Source organism: Zalophus californianus, chromosome 4 (genome assembly GCF_009762305.2).
Source record: "Zalophus californianus isolate mZalCal1 chromosome 4, mZalCal1.pri.v2, whole genome shotgun sequence".
NCBI lineage: Eukaryota > Metazoa > Chordata > Mammalia > Carnivora > Otariidae > Zalophus > Zalophus californianus.
Window position 1 is genome coordinate 46,566,769 of NC_045598.1, and position 18,078 is coordinate 46,584,846.

Sequence of the window (18,078 nt, forward strand, 5' to 3'; positions counted from 1 at the left end):
TAGGCATTTAAAATCCATCTCATTTAACTATCGCTACCACCTGCCCTGTGATGTCTGCTTCATCATTCCCACTGGATATCAGAAGAGACCGTGACTCAACAAGGGCAAGAAACTTGCCCAAAGTCACACCATTATTAAGATTTAAAATCCAGTTTTCTCCCAAGCCCATGATATTTATTCTCACTCCAAGGAGGCTGACTGGTGGTACTGGCAGTGGAGGTGGGGTTAAAAACTATTTCCTGCAGAGGCAACAGCAGAGAAAGATGATGATTATTTTTATTTAATCGTGGAGGGACATGTGCCAAATACAGAATCTGGTTTCAAAGTGCCCAGAATCACAGATGAAGTGTTCAGAGAGCGCAGGGCTTGGAGGAAGGAGGGGGCAAAGGACAGAAGATATATGAAGTCCAGTGCATGAATCATGTTCACCAGTTTCTGTCATCCTTTTTCACGTTGCAAGGCTGCATTGGCACTTTTTTTTTTTAAATAGGCCACAGAAATTCACAATCAAAATTTCAAAGCTAAAAATACCTCCATGCCATCCTGGAAAATATTAAACAAAACAAAACAAAACAAAACAAAACACCTGAGTGCTTTCCAGCCAACAAAGAGAGAAATGTGTAGGCTGTGATGAGTAACTGAACCTACTTTTGTCTGTTTGCAATAAACATTTGCAAAACACATTATCCTTTTGACATTTCTGTGAGGATTGCTCATACTCTATTTTCTGCAAAATGCCTTCCACTCTTACTAGGTTCCCGTAATTACCTCTTTGGAAGAAGACCATCTCAGCCCTTCAGAGACATTATCAATTTTCAACAGTTGATTCCTAATTTTTGTTGATGTTACTGTTATACTGAGCTATCTCTTGAGGGCGGAGAACCAATGCCATCCTAAGCTATAGATAGATATGGATGGCCTGAGAGCTAGCCAGAAGAGTGATGGGGATGGAAAAGCAGGTGGCAGTTTGATGATATTCCTTCTGTATTTGTCAATCCTATGGTCTGTGCATGGCCCAGCTGCAGTAAAGGGAGCTCCAGTGCCTGGGTTCTGACCCTCTGTCATTTTCAAGGTGTGTGGCCCTAAGAAAATTGTTTGAACATTCTATGCTTAAATTTCCTTATCTACAAAACTGGAATAAAAATAGTACCTATTTCACAGAATTATGAGGATTGAAGAAATTAATATGTATAAAGAGTTTAATTATGTGCATCTTATAGTATCCTCAATAAATGGTAACTATGATTGTGATTATGCTTACTGGGCATGAAGAATGATAGCCTGGAAGTCAGAAGATGTTGTCACTTATGGAGTGTGCCTTGATTTCACTGGCAAAATGGACCTACACAGCACCCACATCATGCAGAGTATTGTAGGGCAAAGTAATGAGTCCGTAGGTATTTTGTTTTGTTTTTTTCTCTAATTGTGATGGGATGCCACTGAGGTGCTTTTTAGCAGGGGAATTAAGTGATCAGATTAGCATTTTACAAAGTTATTCCAACTACTCTTTGGGGAGTAGACTGGGTAAAGGTGATGCTGAGAAACCAGGCAGGCGAGGCATTTACAAGGGCACTGACCACGGCAGTGGGGAAGGAGATGGAGCAAAGTGGACTCAGCCTGTGAACTTCAGGCAGCTTCCCAGGACTCGGTCGTAGATGGGAGAATGTGAAGAACAAGTGCACAGAAGAGAAACTCACTGAAATGTATGCAGGTATGTATGAATACTCTGGAGCAATGGCAGAAAGAACAACAACAAAAAGGAATAGAAATGTCTGTATGGAAAAGAAGAGAAGAAGGAAGAAGACCAGAAACTCAGAGATTTGTGGAGAACCTACATTCTCCATGGGGTGCTGCAGCACTGTGGGCTGATGGGGCAACATGGTCAAGGTCTGGCAGAGGAGGACGCTGCCATATTTGAGGAACGCTGTGCTGGTCACTTCTGCACAGGAACCATACAGCTTTGAATGGGTGCTTAGTCATATTATGCTGGTGTGGCCTTGCCATCAAAATATACTGTATTGCCCTCCAGCACAGAAATGACTTCTTTTGTATCCCCAGGTATATTTAGCACAGTCCCATGGATATAACTGAGTTCTTGGTAAATACTCGTTGAATTTGGAAAGTTGTTGAGTAAAAGGTAAAGCATTTAATAATCAGCAACAGTTTGAGAGCCTGTGTTAGGCTTTGGGAAGATAGAAGATGAATGAGAGATGGACACTGACCTTCCCTATCCACCTTTCCTTTCCCTCTCTCTTCTCCCCCACCTCTTTCTGTCTCTGCTTGTCTGTTTCATACACACACACACACACACACACACACACACACACACACACACACCCCACATACTGCACCAAAAAGGGGAACCAGCAACTGGGAGTCCAATATTGAATCTTTGCACAGATAGAATCTGGGCATGTGTGATGTGTCTCTCATCCTCCTTAGACCGACAGGCTAGCTAACAATGGCATGTCCTCTTCATGGTAAAGTACACAGAAGCAAGCCCAGCTCTACAATCCAGTTTGAAGCCTCTACCGGCACCATACCTGCTTACATCTCATTGGCCAACACATGTCACAAGGCAAAATCCAAAGCCAAGGCGCAGGCATGTCATATCCACCTGCAGCTGAAACTGCAACATTACCTAAACGGTATAAGTACCAGGACAGATCTAGAACCATGGTTACCTTGGGCAAGTCCTTTCCATTCTCCAGGTGTCCTCACCTCTGTAAATAGCTTGGATCAGATCCATGCGTCCTACAGAGTGAAATCCAGCCCTCCAGTAGCACACAAAATGAATTTAGATGACACATGAAATTTAGTCAATTCTTGGATGTGGTATTAACTAATATAGAGCACAGAAAGTGATGATGATTCACTTTTGAATTTGCTTTCAATATTGCCAGCTACATCAAGGAGAAAGTCTGAGTTAGTGCCCATGACAAGCCCAAAACCTTTGCTGACTTCTCCTTTTAACAATGAGCTGGCAGACCACAGCACCAAGCAAGAATTTCCAAAGAGTGCTTTGTTTTCATTTTATTTATTTTTGACTACAGTATATTTATAGCAAGTGAGGCCAGATTTCATTTAGTTATAAAAAGCTTATTTAAAAATACATGTATTTAAATAAAAATGTGAGCCAATTTAAAGAAAATACAAAGTAAATTATTGGTGACAGGCAGAGAGCAAAAAATCATGGCCATGGGCTTGAATAACTAAAGTTTGGGAAATTCTGGATTTGACCATCTTTAAGGTTCCAAGATCCTGTGATCACTGCCAACTTCATTGTTCCAGCGGTGGTCTCTACTTCCACCCCAACGCTTTCTCAGAGGAAGACGAGCCACCTTCTCTTCTGACGGCATCTATGACCCTTCATTCCCCCCACCTCCACATCTGAGCGGCCCAGCTGCCAATATAACTACCCAGCCAGATGTATTTGATTGACATGCTCATCCCTGCACAATGGGCCAGAGTCAGTCATCCTGCAGCAGTCCCTGCCCTTGGCATTGTGACGCATGGGCCCAGATTCCAAATGTCATGTCACATCTCCTCATGGCATCAAAGCACCCTTGAGAGCAGGAAACCCTAACAGATGGCTGAAATGCCTTCAAAAAGACTCCCCCAGACAGCCCGGGAGATGCACAGAGCCCTGTCGGTGGTGATGGGTTGCAACATATGCTCAGCAAAAAACGCCAAAGGGAAGAGAGGTTCCCGCACCCACCGAGACCACAGAGTGCTGGTTCAAATGCTGGGTATCAGCTGCCTTAGACAGAGTGCCATTTGCTTTTGCAAAATATCTGTTAAGTCCCTGATCTCAATGCTTAGTATTCTGGACTTTTAAAGGTAGTGATAGAAAACTTTTTATTTACATTGAGTATTTCATTACAAGGCAGATGAATGGGGAAAGGTCATTTTCTCTCAGTAGTGGACTGTCGCTCCCTCTGGTCCAGGAATTCCTAACCTGCATTTTCCAGATCCTTCAGAAGCACACAGCCGGTCTTAAAGAGGGTTGTGAACCTTCCAAAATTACCTGCAAACATTTTTTTGTGTGTGTGCAACACATACAGGTTTCTGTGGAGAAAGGGTCTAAAGCTTTAGTTTGGAATTTCAGAATAGTCCTTGTCTCATTAGAAACCACAGGCCTAATAGTGCTCCTTAGAGAGAATGTGTGGGGCAGAACAACTTCAAAACAAAACAAACTTAAACTGGGCAGCGATGTAAGGTAACAAAGATTTTCCCCTCATAATAATTTTAAGAAAAACATTTGCTATTTACCATCACCAGAATTTCAAAAGGGTCATCTCAGTGTAGCAGGACATGAAAAACAATTTCAGGAAGGCCATAAGCTCAGATTAAAAACATAAATTTAGCTTTGTTTAAAAAAATGACTACATTGTCCATTTTCATTTCACTGGTGGCCAGCACCAATCTGGGGACCAGGATTTGGGAAGCCCTGATTTCAGAGTGGGAAATTCCTACTCAGCATGCAAACCTTTGGAAAACTATGGACTTCTTTGGGATTTCCCACAGCTGAGTTCATGGCACCACTCCCCCACCCCATCCCGTCTCTGTTTCTGGGCCACCCGAAGAGAAGTCCATTATCTTTGACTCCACTATGCTGTGACATCTGCTACTATACCCCAAGGCAAGGGGGGATGGGTTCAATGCAGCAACTCATCCCAACAGCTCTTGACTATGCCCCTCGTGTGGACCAGCCATGAACTAGGCATCCGATACACAGAAGTGCCAGGCACCATCCCTTCCTCAAAGGGCTCACCCTATGGTGGAGGGGATGATAGAAATGGTGTAAGTGGGGACCATGCCCCACTCCACTACGCTCTCCCCCGTCATCAAAGGAGCAAAAGGAAACAGTGTCTGATGCTCTCCAGGCTGTATCACATAATCCATGTTTTGATTCAATGAGGAGAAGCCTAAATAGGGCTGAATGATTGAATTCTTTTCCCCAAAGGAATTTAAAATGCCTCTTCCCTTTAGAAGTGTGTGACAGAGAATACAGAATGGAGGGCGTCAGAAGCACTCTGAATGCAGACAGGAAGTTGGCAGACACCTCAATGTAGGGAGTCAAGCTTCTTTAGCCATGTAATGGTAATTCCAGGTCTTAAAGTAGGTTTTAATTTTTAATTTTATTTTATTATGTTATGTTAATCACCATACATTACATCATTAGTTTTTGATGTAGTTTCCATAATTCATTGTTTGCATATAACACCCAGTCTCCATTCAATATGTGCCCTCTTTAATACCCATCACCAGGCTAACCCATCCCCCCACCCCCCTCCCCTCTAGAACCCTCAGTTTGTTTCTCAGAGTCCATAGTCTCTCATGGTTCGTCTCCCCCTCCGATTTCCCCACCTTCATTTTTCCCTTCCTACTATCTTTTTTTTTTTTTTTTTAACATATAATGTATGTTTGCCTCTGCAAAGGCTGGGCTCCACTGACTTGCACTAAGAGCCCAAAGGAAGCAACCGGTATCAGAACACACAGTGACAAGGAATGGCATGAGACAGCGGGAGGCAGCTAGCAGAATCTGGAAGAGAGACATAGATACCCCAAAATAGAAATGGTTCTCCTGATCATAAGGCCAAAGTGAGGGGACATGGCAGCTCATTTCAAAATCCACTGTATAGTATGCAGACTTCTAGATAATTTTAGGAGGGCTTTCACTTTTTTTTTCCCCTTACTGCTTTCTACTTATTTTTAATTTATTTTTAAAGATAGTTGTTTATTGAGAGAGAGAGAGAGAGCACATGAGCACGAATGGGGGAGGGGAAGAGGGAGAGAATCTTCAAGCAGACTCCCCACTCAGTGCGGAGCCCCACTCGAGGCTCAGTCTCATGACACATGAGGTCAGGACCTGAGCCGAAACCAGGAGTCAGACTTTCAACCAACTGAGCCACCCAGGTGTTTCTCCTACCACTTTCTACTTTATTAAACAATGAAGCACAAATGGATGTTCCCTGTGGGATAACTAAAGGACAGCAAGGGAAGAGAAGGGGACTCTCTTGAAGAGAATCAAGAGCAGAGACCCATCTTCACCAAAAGGGCTTAATATTGATTTCCAGGGAAGAGCAGGACACGGTCAGCTCAAATTTGGTGATGGCATCAGGATGAAGGACCAACCCCAACTGACAAAGATCTCGATGCATCATCCAGGAGAAGGGCCTTCAGATGCTTTGATCACATATGCCCCCTGCTTTTCACCAGGAGGCACCTTAAGCAGCTGTATAATTCTGTCCAGAAGCCCACAGATTATCTCCAACCAAGGATTCCTACTGTAATAAACAGTACAGAAATGCCTATAGTTTCTTTCACCTAGGTCTCTGCTAGAATCTTCTACTACAGTGTCAGAGATTTCAGTTTCAGAGGAAGGGGCATCTTACTATTGTGGCTATGGTCTTTAGGAGGCCAGGAGGAAGGGTAATGAGTACTACCTGAAATTCGGTGTCCTTAGGATCACTTACATGAACTACCTTTGTTGCAGAGATGTCCAAACCAAGTTTATCAGCCATATCTTCTTGGAGGCACAGAGGAAAGGCAAGTGGTTCAGTGCGTCAGTAGCTACCATGTCATGTCTTAGAAGTCCTGTGAGCTTATTAAGAGGAAATTGATTAGCTACAGTGTATGTTTCTGGGAGAGCCACCTGAATGTTACTATATCCATAAGCAATAGCTACATGTTGTATATCACATGCATGGAAAATGTCAACTCTGGTCAGAGATTTCAATCTCAATCTGATTCCCAGCACCTATGACTTCTGACTTTAAACACACCTTGGTCAGAAGCTTGGCAAGATTTTCTGGAGTTAATTAGATCAGATATCACCATCTCCTTTCGTTAAGCCAGTTCTGGAAGGGTATATGATTTTCCATTAGGAAAAACCACCTTACCTGCTTTAACTGTCAATTGATTCTTATTCACTGAACATGGTGACAATGACATCAAGAGCTATTTTTGCCTTAGTAATCAGTTCTTATGCATTCACGGATACATTTCTAGCATTCAGTGTTAATTTGGAATGATTTTCATTGATGATAGGAGGCCATAAAATGATGGTACCATTGCTATCATAGGTAACTGGGTACAGGGGTTTATTTTCAGTGATATGGAATTAATGTTCAAGGAGCACTTTCATTCTTGATACTGTGTTTGATTTTCATTTAACTTCTTTGTTGTTTCCCTGAAGTCCTGAGTTAAGAGAGCCTCTCTGACTATTTTTGCATAACAAACTAAATTGAGTGGATATTGACCAATAGCTACAATTGGCAGTTATCTATCAGGTAAGTAGATAGGTAAGTAATAGTAGCTACTCTCAGGTAAGTCCCAAGGACTATCACATATGTTCTCTCAATACATGTAATAGTGATATTCCCCTTTCAGTTGAAAAGCCAAAGCACAGAGAGGTTAATTACCTTGTCAAGGACAAAGAGCCAGCCAAAGATAGCTGGGACTTCACTGACACTAGCACTAAGAGTCAAAGGAAACAACAGATCTCAGCTGCCAGTCTGTTCCCAGTCTTGAGTTTTTGGAACAACAAGATTGAATGCTATTCTCCACAACGTATAGGTATCCAAACGAATAGAAGATTCATAAAGATGATTGAATGGTAGGAAAATATCCCTGTTCCTCTTGCAAAGGGGAACTGTGATTAATATGAAGAAGGGAAGGCTGAGATAAATTAGAAACTTGGAAAAAAAACATGAATGAATTTTAGAATGAATCAGAGAATGTAAGATTTGAGGGAATTCAAAGTGAATCTGCCAAACTAAACGGAAATGCTGAGGCACACGAGGGTATAGTGACATAATTATTTTTGCACAACAAATTAGTAACAGAATAGGAATTAGAATTTACTTCTCAATGTCCAGGCTCAAGACTCACACCACCCAACACCAGGCATTTAGGAGATGCTACACTGACAAATGAACTATGAAGAAGAAATTTCCATCAGACAAAGAGAGGTAACAATCATTTTCTCCCAGGGAGCCAGACTTTGGAGGACACTACATTTTGTTGTCAAGGGAGGAGGTGGGGACAAAGTCCTGGGGTAAATATATAAAAGAGATTCTTTAGCTGTAGTCTTAGGCAGAGAACCAGAATAAACCCAACAACTGGTCCATTTTATTTCCTGGAGCAAGATCTGTGACTCCCAACATTTCAAGCCCTAGATGACAACTTTAATACTATTCCCAAGTTCAAAGATTTCAGTTTCTTATTTGTGGTTTCTAAAGCCCTGGGCTTTTAAGCCTTGGTTTTGTAAAGACAAGACTCAGGCCTCTGAGGAGTGTGAAAGCAGATTCCATTTCCACTCCGATGAAAGCCTCATGTGACAGCATATCCAGGTGTAACTCAATTTTCTCCTAAACCCACTTTAGTCAGGCTTTCGCCCCCTCCACCAGACCAAAAGCAGCTTTTGTCAAGGTCATCAGTGACCTCCATGTTGCTAACTCAACACTCAGTTTTCAGTCCTTACTGTCAGCATCAAACAGCGCAGGTGGTCACCCTCCTCCATGAAGCACATTCTTTACCTGATTCCCAGGATGCTCCCCTCTCTTGGTGTTCCTTTTCTCCCCTGCTACTCCTTCTTAGTCTCATTTGCTGATCCCTCCTGTCTCCTCAATCTCTCAAGATCAGAGCTGCCCAGGCTTCCATCCATGAACACGTTTCCTTCTCTACCAAGACTTCCTCTGGAAGTGATCTCAGCTCGTTTTATCATTTATACATATCGTTTATGGGATGAAAACTTCCAAATGTAGTTAACTCTACCTTCAAAATATAGCCTAACCACTTTTCATCATCCTCCAACACTACCACCATCATCTCTTGCCTGGATTTTTGCAACAATAATTTGTGTCCACCCTTGCCCTCTCTTATCATTAATTTTTCACCCAGCAGTGAGAGTAAACTTTTTAAGACATAAGGCAGAAAAAAAAAAAATCACAGCTTCTTGCCTCTCTCCTCCTGTAGTTACTTGTCCCAGAGTGAAAACCAAAGTCTCCATTAAACTTCTCACCTGCTATTTTACCATTCTGTTTCTAGCTCAGCCTACTCCAGATGCACAGGTCTCCACCGCTTCCTCACATAGGTCAAGTACAAGTGGACTTTAAGGCTTTCAAACTTGGCATTCCCTCTGCCCACAGTGCTCTTCTCCTAGATACTGCAGGCTTGCTCCTGCATTTCCTTCAGGTCTCTGTTCAAGTGTCACCTTGTCAACAAGGTTTCCTTGGACCACCTGTATTTTATAGCAGCTCCCCTCCCTCCTCTGTACTCTCATGACACCCCTTGTCTCTATAGCAGTTATCACGGTTGTACAAACCATCCAGGTGCTCTTCTGTTGTCCTTATGTAAACTCCATAATTAACTGGGATTTTGCTTATTTGGTTTACTGTTCTTTTTCTACCACCTCAGATGCTTTTTGGCACATAGTGGCTACTCAGTAAATAGTTACTGAATGAAAGAACCAAATTAGCAAATCTTGTCCAAGGGTCTACAGTCGAATTCAGGGAGCAATGCACTTAAAGCCACCATGAAGGGAGGACGCTTCTGTCCCTCATACTCGACTGCTTGAGAATCAAAGCTGCCTTGATCCTTTAAGCCATACTCCAGGCTCCCTAAAGGATTTGAATTCTTACAAAAATATAAAAGTGAGTCATATCTTAGGTAATAGGGCAGAGAAGAGTTGAGGTCTTAGTTCCAGGCTGCCTGGATCCAAAAACCAGTCTCTATTTCTTACCTGCTATGTGTCCTTGGGCAAGTGGAGAGCAGTGACAGGATATGGATGAGTATACCAGTTGGGGGTTCTGAAACTTCTCTGTTTCTCAGATTCCTCCTCTGCAAAACGGTGATAGTGGTAGTACCTGCCTGGTGAAGTTACTGTAAGGCCTGAAGAAGACGTATTACATTTAAGGTACCTAGAAAGGGACCTGGTACATAGTAAGTATGTAAGTGTTAGTTCATACTAATTCACTGAAAACATGTTATCCATAAAACATTCTTTTTTGTTCTCCAAGAAGCTTTTTTACAGGGAATGACATGTATACCATGTATTCATATATTCATATATACATGTACAGTGTGTATACATGTGTATATACACAGTGTGCACATACATGTATATGTGATTTATATATTAGTTACATAGATATGTGTGTGTGTATATATATATACACATATATAAATATATGTGTGTGTTGATGTGTTTAAATATTTATGTACTTTTTTCCTGTGTCCAGCTTCTTATGTCCCACATAAACTATGAAGCAGATATCAGCACTTCTTTCTTCCCAAAGATTGTCCACTTCACCAAATATTAATGAGCTGTATAAATTTTACTTAATATTTTATAGGGGTCTTGAAGAGAGGGCCTATATCACTTATTATAACAAAGTGTAAAATATCTTCCTTGGATAGTTCTCTTCTCCACCAGAATTGCTCTTTTGCCATGCTATCAACCGGGCTTCTCCTTTTCACATCCCCACACAGTTCCCTGCTGCCTCTTCTAGGATGGCTTGGCCCCATCATCTGAACCTATGTTGTCCTTCACCCACCCACAGCCTTGATGTCTGCTCACCCCATTTTCTGCAAGAACTCTTTTGGGAACTGTATCTTACTTATATCTTCCTCTTATATCCTTGATATCTAGCAGAGGGTCAAGCTCTGGGGGCTACTAAGAGAATGAAAATGTGGAAGAATCTTATATATGAATAGTCTTCTTTTATAGAGAGGAAAATTGAAGCTAGAGTATCAAACAGCCTCTGGAATAGTCAAAAAGAGACCTCAGATTTTCCTGCCCTCCTCTGCTCCCATCCACCACAAAGACTAAGTACATCCAGTTCCGGTCTTTCCATTCTACACCTGGAATGATTCTGACCTTCCTATCTGCTCTGAAGATCACTGTGACACCAGGAGCCAGTCTTAGGCTACGCAGAGAGCAAGCTCCCTTAATAGCTGCTTCTTTTGTTTCAGTTCCTACTGGGAAAAACTAATCAAACATGTAGGAAGCTTAAGACTATTCCAAGGCAATTTGATTGTTCACTGGTGGCCAGTTTCAAGAAATGCATACTGATGAATACAAACACCACCATTCCCCCTGCCTCCCTGGATGGGATCTGTCCAGTCCGAGCAAGACCAGGGTCTGAGGGAAGGCACCCACAAGAAATAGCTGCAGGAAACAAGGCCTTGTTTCCTACTTTTATCCAGAAAACCAGGCCCACTTGGTAAGGGCCTGGATGATTGTGACTCTCTTCTCCGTGATTTTTTTTCTTTCTTTCTTTTGGGGGTGGGGGCGTGGGGGGTCATGTGAAGAATTACTTTGCACAAATGAGAGTAGAGATTAAATATCAAGTCCTAAGTCTACTTGTTTGGGGGTATTTTAGGAAGGACTTTTCCTTCCTCTTTCACATGGGGAAATCATGATGAGCTTCGATACTCTGCATAAGTGGCACATCATAATGCCCTTTCTCTATGTCCCAGAAAGGCTAATTCTTTGCTCCTCACTGACAACCCCCAACTGGTATACTCATCCATATCCTGTCACTGCTCTCCACTTGCAGGCTGGATGCCCTCACAGACAATGAGCTTCTTAAGGGCAGGATCACATTATATCCAGCATACAATCAGTAGCCAATAAATGTGGTTAAATACATAAACAAATGAAAAGCATTAGCAGGTTCAAATTAAATATCTGATCTAAATCCTTTTTTTTTTTTTTTTTAACTCACAACTCTGAGACCATGACCTGAGCTGAGATCAAGAGTTGGACACTTAACCGACTGAGCCACCTTCTCAATACCTTTTTAACATAGATATGCCTTGGTACACTAATCTAGACAGTAGACATGATAATCCCTTCCCTGACCTCACAGAAGTATTGAGATGATTAAATGAAATAATAGATACAAAAAGGCTTTATAAAGATAAAATACCATACAAATATAAAGAGTTATTATTAAGGAATATCATACTCCACTTAACTTTGGATAACCCAAAAATCAGTCTGGGAACTGTTATTTTTTAAATACTATCCATGGGGGTGCCTGGGTGGCTCAGTTGTTAAGCGTCTGCCTTTGGCTCAGGTCATGGTCCCAGGGTCCGGGGATCGAGCCCCGCATCAGGCTCCCTGCTCAGCAGGAAGCCTGCATCTCCTTCTCGCACTCCCTCTGCTTGTGTTCCCTCTCTTGCTGTGTCTCTCTCTGTCAAATAAATAAATAAAATCTTTAAAAAAATAAATATTATCCAATATAAGCTTAATAATAAAATAGTTTAAATAGGAAAAGAGCTGAAAGAATTCACTCAGAAATGTAAATGGCTTTAGCTGAGAAAAGAAATAAGTATTGGCATTTGTGGTATATAGCATAGAAAGAGACATGAGTAAGATTCATGATGGAATTACTGGATCATACGGCATTTCTATTTTTAATTTTTTTCTATACTGTTTTCCACAGTGGTTGCACCAATTTACATTCCTATGCTTGAGGGTTCCTTTTTCTCCACATCCTCACAACACTTATTATTTCTTGTCCTTTTGGTATTAGCCTATCTGACTGCTGTGAAATCTTGCCATTTGTGACAACAAGAATGGACCTAGAGAGTCCCATACTAAGGAAAATAAGTCAGAGAAAGATAAATACTGTATGATGTCACTTCCATGTGGCACCTAAAAACACAAAAGAACAAAAAGCAAAAGCAAACAGATTCTTAAACAGAGAACAAATTGGAGGTTGCCAGAGGGGAGGTGGGTGGGCGGATAGGTGAAATAGGTGAAGGGGATCAAGAGGTACAAATTTCCAGTTATAAATAAATAAGTTATGGAGATGAAAAGTACACCACAGGGAATGTAATCAATAATATTGTAATAATGTTGTACGATGAGATGGCAACTACACTTATCGTGGGGAGCACTGAGTAATGTATAGAATTGCTGAATATGTTGTACATGTGAAACTAATATAACTTTGTATGTCAATTATACTTCAGTAATTTAAGAAACTCATTATGAGAGAGGATGGGACATGATAGAATAGATAAGATGGGAGAGAACAAGAGCACAGTAGGAGTTGGAAAGACCCACAGGTAGGGCAGGGGGAAACCCTTACTGACTACTGCATACTGATTTACTTGGTCATCTCAATTGTCTAAACCACCCTGTGAGGATGGCAGTACAACCCAATTTGCAGATGGGCAAAACACAGAAACCTGGAGAAGGAAAATAAGTTGAACAATTGGACTGTAAGTTCCATGAGGCTAGGAATACATCCCCTTCATGGACATCCCCTATGCCTGGGGACCTGGTACATCACAATTGCTTATAGATATTTTTAAGTGACGGAATGAATGCTGTACAGCTGGTAAATGGCACGGCCAGAATTTAAGCCACAAGCTGATTAGCAATAAAGCCTACCCGCTCTACTATACTACAATCAAGTTTATATTAGGAGTTTCTAATTTATAAAAGCTACAAGACAAGCAAAATTCAGAAAATGGTATAATTGTCCACATCTGTGAAATAGAATAACTAGCAACCACTGAATAAATATAAATATAAACATTAACACTATGTCATAGGTCCTAAAATTTCCTAACAGGAAAGTGCTCTGATTGACTATTTACAATAGGGCGGGGCACAGGATGTTAGTGGGTGTTGTTCTATTTAGTTGTCATAAGTACCCTGCTTAAATGTGACTTAGAGAAGAGCAATTATCCCCAAGGAGCTCCATTCCAATAACAGATGGCTATATTTAAAAAATCAGTTTATTGATGCATAATTTACATGAAATAAAATGAACCTATTTTAAGTATACTCATTATGTTTCAGCAAATGTATACATTTATGTAACCACCACCACAATCAAGATACAGAACATTTTCATCAATTCCCAAAAGTTGCTTTATGACGTTTTTCAGTAAATTTCCCCACTCCACGCCCCACCCAATAAAAAAACATCATCTGATTGTTGTCATTATAGATTGGTTTTCTTTATTCTAGAAATTCATATAAATTTAGTCATACTGTACGTAATGTTTGGTCTCTGACTTCTTACACTCACCGTACTCATTCTGAGGGGCATCCAAATCATTACATGTACCAAAACCTTATATCCTTTTACTGCTGTTGTTCCCTTGCATAGATCTGCAACAATTTATTTATTCATTCAATTGTTAATGGATATTTTGGTTATTTCCAGGTTTGGTTATTGCACATAAGGCTGCTATGAATATTCACATGCAGGTTTGTGTCTGGATATATGTTTTCATTTCTTTTAGGTAACTATCTAAGAGTGGAATTTCTGGACCTATGGTGATAACATGTTTAACTTTTTAAGAAATTGACTGTTTTCCAAAATGGCTGTACCATTTTACTCCCCACTAGCAATGCATGGGAATTCTATTTGTTCTACATTGCTGTCAACACTTAGTATTTAAAAAAAAAAAAAAATCAACCGTTTCAGTGAGCATTTTCATTGTGGTTTTAATATTTAATTCCCTGATGATGGTAAGCATCTCTGGTAGGTTGGATTGTGTCTCCAAAAAAGGTATGTTAAAGACCTAACTTCCAGTATCCGTGAATGTGACCTTATTTGGTAGTGGGGTCTTTGCAGATGCAATCATGTTAAGAAAAAGTCAAAATGAATTTTAGTGGGCCCTAAATCCAATGGCTGGTATCCTTAGAAGATCATGTAGATATATACTGGCGCACACATTGAAAAGAATATTATGTGAAGACCGAGGCAGAGAATGGAGTATATATCTACAAACCTAGGAATGCCAAGAATTGCCAACAACCACTTAAAGCTAAAAGAGAGGCATGGAACAGATACTTCCCTAGAGCTTCAGAAGGAGCACAGCCTTACTGACCCTTTGATTTCAGACTTCAAGCCTGTAGACCTGTGAGAATAAATTTCTGTTCTATTCAGTCACCCAGTTCATAGTACTTAGAAGTGCCCTAGGAACTTGATGCAGCATCTTTTCATGTATTAATTGGCCAATTGTATATCTTCTTTGTGAAGCAAATATTCAAATCTTTGGCCACATAAAAGTAAGATTGTTTATCTTCTTGTTATTGTGTGTATGCATACACACTCACACACATTCTGGATACCAGTCACTTATCTGATACACACTTTATGCATATTTTCTCTCATTCTCTGGTTTTTCATTTTCTTCAGTGTCTTTTGAGAGGAAAAATTTGTAATTTTGGTGAAGTAAAATTTATATGTTTTTCTTTATGACTCATGTTTTGGGTCTAGAAAAACTACCTACTTCAAGGTTGTCATATTTGCTTATATGTTTTCGTTTAGAAGGTTCATAGTTTTAGCCCTTCTGTGTGGGTCTATTATCCATTTCAAGTCATTTTGGTTTATGGTGTGAGATAAGGATCAAGTATTTTTCTCTTCATATGAATATTCAATCATTCTGCCACTCTATGATAAAAAGCCAGTCTTTTCCTCCACTGAATTGTTTTAGCAACTTTGGTGACAATTGATTAAACATACAGTAGTTCCCCTTTATCTACAGTGGGTATGTTCCAAGATCCCTAGCAGATGCCTGAAACCACAGATGTACTGAACCCTATATATACTATGTTTTTTCCTATACATACATATCTATGGTAGAGTTTATAAATTAGACACTGTAAAAGATTAACAACAATACTAATAATACAAAAGAACAATTATAATAACATGCTGTAATAAAAGTTATGTGAATGTGGTCCTCCATTCTCAAAATATCTTACTGTACTATACTCACCTGTCTTCTTGTGATGATGTGAGATAATAAAATGCCTATGTGATGAGATAAAGTGAAGTAAATGATGTAGATACTATGATGTAACATTAGGCTACTATTGACCTTCTAACAATATGTCAGGAGGAGGATCACCTACTTCCAGATAATAGTTGACTGTGAGTAACTGAAGTCATGGAAAGTGAAACTGTGGATGAGGGGGGCACTACTGTATATGAGTGGGTCTATTTCTGGAATTTCTGTTCTGTTCCATTGAATTATATGCTTGTATCAATTCTATTCTATGTTGATTACTATAGTTTTACAATGCCCCGAAATAAAATATTATGAGTCCTCCAATTTTGTTCATCTTCTTCAATGTTGTTTTGGCTATTCTTGTGTTTGTTTTGTTTTGTTTTCATTTTCATATAAAGTTTAGAATAGGCTGTCAATTTTAATGGTAAATAAAAAATACCTGCTGTGATTTTGATTGGGATTGCATTGAATCAGTGAGTAAACTTGGGGAAAATGGACACATTAAAAATATTAATATTTTAGCCACAGCAATTAGGCAAAACAATAAAAGAAAGGCATCCAAATTGTAAATGAAGAAGTAAAACTGTCCCTCTTTGCAGATGACATGATATTATATATAGAAAACCCTAAGGTCACCACCAAAAAACTATTGGAACTAATAAATGAATTCAGTAAAGTCACAGGATACAAAATTAACATACAGATATTGCATGCATTTTATATACTAATAATGAGCTATCAGTAAAAAGAAATTAAGAAAACAGTTCTATTTACAGTTCCATCAAAAACAATAAAATACCAAGGAATAAATTTATCCAAGGAGATGAAACATCTATACTCTGAAAACTCTAAGACATTGATGAAAGAAACTGAAGACAACACAAATAAATGGAAAGATACTCTGTGCTTATGAATTAGAAGGATTAATACTGTTAAAATGTCTATACTACTCAAGGCAATCTGCAGATTCAATGCAATCACATCAAAATACCAATGGCATTTTTCACAGAACTAGAAAAAAGAATTATAAAATTTGTATTAAACCACAATAGACTTCAAATAGACAAAGCAATATTGAGAAAGAAGAACAAAGCCAGAGGTATTATGCTTCTTGATTTCAAACTATACTCAAAAACTATAGTAATCAAATCAGTATGGTACTGGCACAAAAACAAAAACATAGAACAATGCAATAGAATAGAGAGCCCAGAAATAAACCCACACATATATGGATGTAGATTTGTCAATCTATGACAAAGTAGGCAAGAATATACAACGGGGAAAAAGACAGTCTCTTCAATAAATGGTGTTGGAAAAACTGAACAGCTACATGAAAAAGAATGAAACTGGAAACTGTCTTACACCATATACAAAAATAAATTCAAAATGGATTAAAAACTTGAGTGTAAGATCCAAAACCATAAAACTCCTACAAGAAAACATGAGCAGTAAGTTCTTGACATAGGTCTTAGCAATATTTTTTTGGACCAGTCTCCTCAGGCAAGGACAACAAAAACTAAAATAAACAAACAGGATTGCATTAAATTAAAAAGCTTTTACACGGTGAAGGAAGCAAGCTACTGAATGAGAGAAGATATTTGCAAATCATACAACTGATAAGGGATTAACACCCAAAATATGTTTAAAAACTTATGCTAACTGAAGATAATGAAAAAAAAACTTACACAAATTAGGGTTTTTTTCTTAAAAACTTATACTAATTTAAAACTGGGCAAAGGATCTGAATAGACATTTTTCCAAAGATGATATACACATGGTCAATAGGCACATGAAAAGATGCTCAACATCACTAATCATCAGGGAATTGCAAATCAAAACCACAATGAGCTATCACCTCACACCAGTCAAAAAGGTCAGTATCAAAAAGAGAAGAAATAACAAGTGTTGAAGAGGATATTGAGACAAAGGAATTCTCATACTCTGTTGGTGGGAATGCAAACTGGTGCAGCCATTGTGGAAAACAGCTCAGGTTCCTCAAAAAATTTAAAATAGAAATACCACACAATCCAGCAATTCCACTTGTGGGTATTTATCTGAAGGGAATGAAAACACAAATTCAAAGAGATATATGCATCCCTATGCTTATTGCAGCATTATTTACAATAGCTAAGATACAGAAGGAATCTAAGTGTTCATCGATACATGAATGAAGAAGTGGCACATATATACAATGGAATATTACTCATCCATAAAAAGAATGAAATCTTGCCATTTGTGACATATGGATGGACCAAGAGGTTATTATGCTAAGTGAAATGCCACAGAAAGACAAATACCATATGA

At 39.5% G+C, this 18,078-nt stretch overlaps 1 protein-coding gene and 1 pseudogene across 4 annotated transcripts in view; both read right to left on the bottom strand.

The window, feature by feature from the left end:
- DAB1 (DAB adaptor protein 1) overlaps positions 1-18,078 on the bottom strand; it is a 1,151,191-nt gene that overhangs the window by 688,875 nt on the left and 444,238 nt on the right. The window lies entirely within an intron of this gene.
- LOC113926709 lies at positions 6,051-7,150 on the bottom strand (annotated as a pseudogene).